We start from the raw sequence: 6,724 nt of genomic DNA on the forward strand, positions 1-6,724 counted from the left end.
AAATTTTTTTCTCCAATTTTCAAAGAAATATTAAAGTTTAAAAAAATTTTAAAAAATATCTTAAATTGATTTTTTTCCAGTTATGTATTTGGTACAGGGTCTCACTACACAGCATGGACTCATAGTGATCCTCCTGTCTCGGCCTCCCCGGGGCTGGTATTACAGGCATGTGCCACCGTGCCTGGACTCGTTCACCTCAGCATGCCCTGGGAGTGTGACCAGAGCAGCATGGGGGAATTGGGGATCAACTCTGGTCCCTGTGCTTGCCAAAGCAGGCACTTAGTCCTCTGAGCTATTTTGCTGGCCCTTAAAAATAGTTTAAATTGAAAAAAATATTTTCAAAATTTTAAAATAGTTTTAAATTATGGAGATCAGAGGGCAGCAAATTATGACCTGTGGAGAAAGTGCTCCTGTCATCTGTTTCTACCAGGAAAATTTTACTGGAATCCAGCCATGTGCATTAGTTGGCGTAGGAACTCTGGCAGCTTTTGCATAGCTGGGGTGCAGATCGGGGCTCACAAAGCCTGAGGTGTTTTGTCCTCATCCTTTGTGGAGAATGGGCTGAGCCCTGACCTAGATGCAAGGCTGGTGTTGGTGGTCATCTCTGGGCTCTTCACGGCTTCTACATTGTTAGATTCTGGGGTGGATTCTGTTAGAGCCCTCTAGGCTCTCAGAGCACACTTTGAAAACACAGTTGCAAGAGAAGGGTTTCCATTTGGAGCCAGCAAGAGAAAAGAAAGAAAATGAAGGGGTTGTATAAGTAGAAGGATTGGGACTCAAAAAGTATGGCTGAGCTTGAAGCAGGTATCACTGCCGGTAGGGGCAATACGCCCTAACCCTGTGGGTCATGCGACCCCACTGTGGGCACAAATATCCTCAGACACACAGAGAAAGACACAGCTCATGGCCAGGCCATCAAGGCCAACCGCACTGTTCCTGAGTTACTGTGTTACTATACCGAGACATTAATCTTACACAAATGTCCTCTGTTGCTCAAACTGGCCCTAGAGCATATGCAAAAAATTTCATCCACTTCCTAAAGGCTCTACTTACCTACCCAATAAAACCCTGCTCACTACACCCCCAGCATGGGCTCTGCCTCAGAGTCTGCCTGCTGTTTTGTCCCAGTGAAAGCCTTCCTTTCCTCTTGCAGGGTCTCTGCGGGTTCCTTGGGAACCTCATGGTTGCTACCACTTCCAAGTTAGGAGGAGGCAGAATTAAATCCAAGATCTGCCACCTTTATGCAATTAGTGACTAACGAAAATGGGCCCTAGTATAGAGAGAGCACCAACCTGCAGCAAGTATTGCGATAATCAGGTTTTACTAGGGCAACACTAACCATCTCCTTACAATATTCTCATTTGCACCTGTGGTAAGATTTTGGCTGGAATGGAAGCCCAGAGAGGTTAAGGAACTTGGGCAGAGGTGCAGCGTGTTTGGAGGGAGCTGGAATTTGGATCCAGAGATGAGTGACTCCCAGGCCTGTGCTGTCTGCCATGCTACTGTGTAATTTGCCACTGCAGGTGCTGTCCAGTGGCTCATGGTGGCAATGCCTTGTGTGTCTGACATCCCACCATGGCTTCCTGAATGCAAGTTGCATTTTGGCAACATCCAAGGGGAGCGCTAAGAACCCTACAATGCATGCAGCACTATTATTTAAGGCCTCCAAGTCTGACCCTGAAACTTCCCTTAGGAATCCAAGCTTCTGCTCTTGCCTCCTGGACTTAGTTAGAATTTTCACCTGCATTCACCCTCACTCTGTCTACAATGAGAGCCAGAGTCCATTTTCACAAGGAAAGATGATGAAGTTGAACTTTATTCTAGAAGCAGATCTTGGGGTAGGCAAGGATCTCTTTCACCTAGTGTTTTCTCAGTTCCAAGTGCGTTCCACGCCGAGTCTTCTTAGAACTAATAAACCCAGACTCGTTCTCTTCTGCACATAGCAAGAGATCTTTCGTGAGTTCAACACAGGATTCAACTGATGGGCAGAAATTCCCTGCTGGACTGGGGATTCTGCGGCTTCTATGAATATGGCAAGTTCAGGAAGGCTCAGGTGCCCAGGGACAGACACAGAAGAGCTGGAGTCCTCGGCCAGAGAGCGCTGCACGATCCAGCATGCCTATCACTCCCTCTCTTCCACTGTCTCTTCCGTGGGGTGTGACTTCTCCCAATACATGGGAAAAATACACACACACACACACACACACACACACACACACACACACACACAGAGTTATTTTTCTCTCATTGCTGGGACAAAATACCCAACACCCAAAATGAAGGAAGGAAAGTTTTATTTAGCTCACAGTTAGTGGAGGTTTCCGTCCATACTTGGCTGGCTCCAAGGCAGAGTGGCACATGGCAGAGGGCAGCCGCTCATGGTGGTGGACAACAGCAAAGAGCAAAGGGAGAAGCAATGGCTATCAGGCCCCTCTCCCTTATATTGTATTCAGGCTGCCTACACCAGGGTGGGGGCAGCACTCACACTCATAATCCCAGCAATGGACCACGAGTTAATCACAAACTCTAGAAGCCAACCCAATGACTACATGAGGCTTTAGGGAGACACCTAGGCAGAAAACATAACACACACACACACACACACACACACACACACACCTTAGAACTGTAACATTGAAATATTTTCTTGGAAAAATATAGCTGATTTTTCTTCCCATTTGCACAGAGAATTTCAGCTCAAGTTGAAGAGCCAAATAATCTTAGCGAGCCATGCCTCCTTCTCAGGGAAGTGCACATCTCTTCTAATTGTCTGAAGTCCTGACAGAGGCTGGGAGACGAAGGTGAAGGCTCCCTTCTGTTTGAGAGGGCTGCTGCCTTTGCAACAGGAACTGACCTCAGATAGGCCCAGGCTCAGTCCTTGAATGGGAGTTAGTCTAGGTCATGATCCCCAGACTTGCACTGTCTCTGCTTGTTCCTAAGCCATTCCTACCCCCTGGCTGTCAGCAGCCCCTGGTGACAGCAGCTGAGATAAGGACATTCAGAAAAAAAGTAGAGGTGAACGTTTCCCACCATTACTCCAGTGGCCCGGCCTCCACCCGTCCCTTCCACTATCAAGGGAAAAACTGCTTGAACCAGAAGGGAAAACAACAATGGGCCAAGCAAACAGCAGCTGGCAGTTCTCTGCCATGGATTCCGTCCCCTGATCATAGGTTTTCTGTCAAGGAGGTTTGCAGGTGGTTGACCCCATGGCAGGTTAAGATTAGGAGATACATTGCCATATCACCCATTATGGCACTGCCCTATGGCTAATAAGGAAGGATCCAAATCGTTGTGGCCCCAGGCAATTATGAAAGAGGGAGATTTTTGCCCCTCCATCTCTCCCCGTGCTTTGCGGGAACAGCTGGGAGACCCTGTGTCAGTCATTTAATCTCTCAGATGCGGCTGCCTCATCCATACAATGAGGAGTCTGCCCTGGCTGACCTCTGAGTCTCTCCCAGCCTCCAGAGGCTGTGCTTTCTGTTCTTGCTTTGAGGCAAATATGCAGGGCAGCCTTGAGCGGGATGAAGTGGGGAAAGGAAAGGCATCCAGGGCTTCCTCTCAGGACACTGTTGCTGAAGGCGATCTGGTTAGATATGCAGGGAATCTGCGGTGTTACTTGTGTGTTTATGACCAGTCTAAGCAGAGCACATAATGATGTAAAAAACAAAACAAAACAAACAAAAAATAGAAGCCATCCAGGTGCAGCCCAAGCCCAGGTAAATAGGGCTTAGTACATAGCCAGGGTAGGGAGGGAGAGGAGAGAGAAAGTGGTTTTCCATGGTGATCCTACCCCACTGAATCTGATAGAATCAGCTCACCGAGCCCTTTTCCTTCCTTATGTTTTCATCCTCACAGCAGCGAAGTAAAAAGGAGATAAACCTCTGAGCCTGGGAGCTGCTGCCTGGGAGCACACTGACACCTCCTCCAGCACCTATTGAGACCTCTGTCTCCTAGTCTTGTCCTCACATGCCACCCTAGTGGGCAGCAAATAGTGGCTGGCAGAGGTCGGGTGGCCTGCGTGGCCTCTTGGGGACCCTCGTAGAGAGACACCTCTTCCCTGCCCAATTGCAATATTTCATTTGTGGACTAACAGCTTGTTTGTGTGCGTGTGATGGTGGTCGGGGGAGGGGTGCCACGCTCTCTCTCCCAGCAAGGGAACGACAGGTTAGGGTCCTGCTGGGTGAAATTCATGCAGCAAAGAGCACCGCCTTTCTCTTAGTTTGGCGCATGTGGTTACTTTTCCAGGGAACAAATGTCTTCCACAGTTTGGAGCCAGCTCCATCACCCTCTTTCTTTCCTCCCAGCTCTCCTGTGGCTCTGAGCTCCCTGCGCTCCTGAACTTGGGCACATCCTCTGCTTTGCCCTTTTTTCTTTGCCTCTGAGTCACCTCTTCAACTCCAAGAAATTGAATTTACATCCTGAACCTCCACTGTGACTCGAGTGTTCTGCCTGTCAGCTCTCGGTTTCCGGCGCGGCCTCTGAAATCTTAAATTGCTTCTGCCCAGATCTACTGAAAACTTACTTTCGCAGCAGACTTGCTCCTAATGAATTGTTTAACGTCTCTGTGTCCCTAGAGGTGAGCTAGCGAAGCTTTACTTCAGACCACTGAGAAAAAACAATTACCCAACAAATACTATATTCCTGCAATTAATTATAGCTGCTACATGCAATAGGAGTGAGAGTTCTACCTCCAAAACCTGAAATCTTTTGTTTCATGAACATTTGGCAACCCTCTCTGAAGGGGATCACCTGTCTAAATTTGAAGACTGTCTATCACATTCTTGGTCTGGGAGTCCCCTAAATTGCTCTTTTGCTTCTTCCCAGGTGGGAACATGTGGCTGAAGAGGGGGGCTTGCACTTTCCCCTACTTTTTATCTTAGCAGAGCACCCATCAGCAGTCACATTTCATTTTCATTTATATTTGAGGCTTCCATTTGGATGTGTCTGGGCAAAAAATCATGAGGGCATCAGCATTTTACAGCACTGTATAGGAAATGCAGCAGCCTTGAGTGGAACTGGCTGATTTTCTTTAGCATTTTGATTATATGGGTCTATGAGTTCAGATGAATCAAAGTAAAAATGAAACTCAGCAGGCATGATGAAATCAACCGCAACCACTGCAACGGTTGGCCAGAGCCCTCAAGAATGGTTTCATTCTCTGCAACCAGGGGATAAAACTGGGGCCTCGTTCCTGAGACAGCTTCGGAGACCAGTCATCACTCAGCTCCTCAAACAGGAGAGCAGACATCTTTTCAACAACGGAATTGGTTTTTCTCTACTGTAGCTCTGAATAGTCTTCAGTAAAGGAAGCAGAGCAAGTTAATCTCTATAAACAACAGGGCGAATGAGCTCTTCCACTTTGTAAGCTGCACAAATTTAATCCCTCAGCATGCATGCTGGGTACCTGACATTGAGAGTTGGGTTCTGTTGGGGTGAGACCCAAGTAGAATAGTCTTGAAACTTTTTAATTTAATCAGCTGTTGGCAGAGGGAAGGGGATGAAGTCAGGGAACCGCACTGACCTTGTGCTTCTATTCTCTGCTCCATCTTCCCCCTGGGAGCCTGTCAGGGTGCTCAGAAATTTGTTATGTAGATGCCATTTTCAAAGGCGCATTTTGTTCATTTGTGCAACAGAAATGCTAATATTTCCCTTACCCACCTCGCTCAAGGAGGCTGTGGGTAACCAAGGAGATCAGACCTGTGTGAAGACTGGAAAGTACTGTTGATGTGGAACACGGTTACAGTATGGGGTAGGAGCCTTCTTAAAGGGGACTTGGACCCGCCCATTGTCACCTGGAAGCTCAAGGTCAGGTACAAAGCTTGATTGCCTAGGAAAAAGGAGCTATGCAAAAGTTGCTCAGTAACCAAAGGGTTCTTCTTAACTGCAATATTGAGTATTCAGTATGCTTGTGCTTTGGGGAAGAGTCAGGTAAAATATGATTTAAAAGAGGATTTCTACAGCTACAGGACTTTAGACTGAGACCATGCCAGGTTCATGAGAGAGGGAGCAATTTGCTTTCTTCATGGACCTTAACATTTCTAAAACAACAGCCTTGTAATTGAATGCCAATGAACCCTGATGATATGTTTCTCTTGTTTTTACTTTTTTAAATTAAAATCTACCCCTAATGCCCTTTTTATCATTCCTTTCTTGAGCATCAGTTGCTATATTTTTTAAATCAAGGAATCTAATATTGAGTTATAAAATATTTTGTGTTTTCCAACATTTTGATATGTATTTCTCAAATATGGTTTGAGCTTCTTTTTCTCAATCCTGAGAGTACCTAGCAAAGTGCTTGATAAATGACAGACTTGCAAGAAATTCTTCTTGCAGGCTGATTTATTGATTAAGAAAAAACAACCTAATATTAGTAGAAATGACATTCCCTAGCACATACCATGTGACGTGGCTGGAATCTTTTTGTTAAAAATAGTAGCAGACGTAGGGCTTTCATAAGTACATTAAGTTAATTATTCAGTGAGAATCCTTTCTTTAAAAAAATTAGAACTGACAAGCCAGAAATATTTTATCTTTGTATATTAACAAGTAATTTTGACATAACAAAACTGATTTTTTTTTCTGCCACAAACGAGAACCTGTCTAATTTAGAGAACACTGTAATCCATCTATTAGCATTTATTTTAAGACACACATTGATTGTTATTTTTATGTCAATGTCTTTTTCTTAAGCTGTTGCTATTAAATTTCTTTTTTTTTTTTAAAT

The 6,724-nt window shown here is 45.5% G+C and overlaps 1 protein-coding gene across 1 annotated transcript in view; it reads right to left on the reverse strand.

Annotated features, from left to right (window-relative positions):
* Positions 1-6,724, reverse strand: part of Cntnap2 (contactin associated protein like 2) — a 1,699,165-nt gene that overhangs the window by 432,081 nt on the left and 1,260,360 nt on the right. The gene's annotated exons all lie outside the window — the stretch shown is intronic.

The sequence above is a fragment of the Octodon degus genome, unplaced genomic scaffold, assembly GCF_000260255.1.
Source record: "Octodon degus isolate 3935 unplaced genomic scaffold, OctDeg1.0 scaffold00027, whole genome shotgun sequence".
Lineage (NCBI taxonomy): Eukaryota > Metazoa > Chordata > Mammalia > Rodentia > Octodontidae > Octodon > Octodon degus.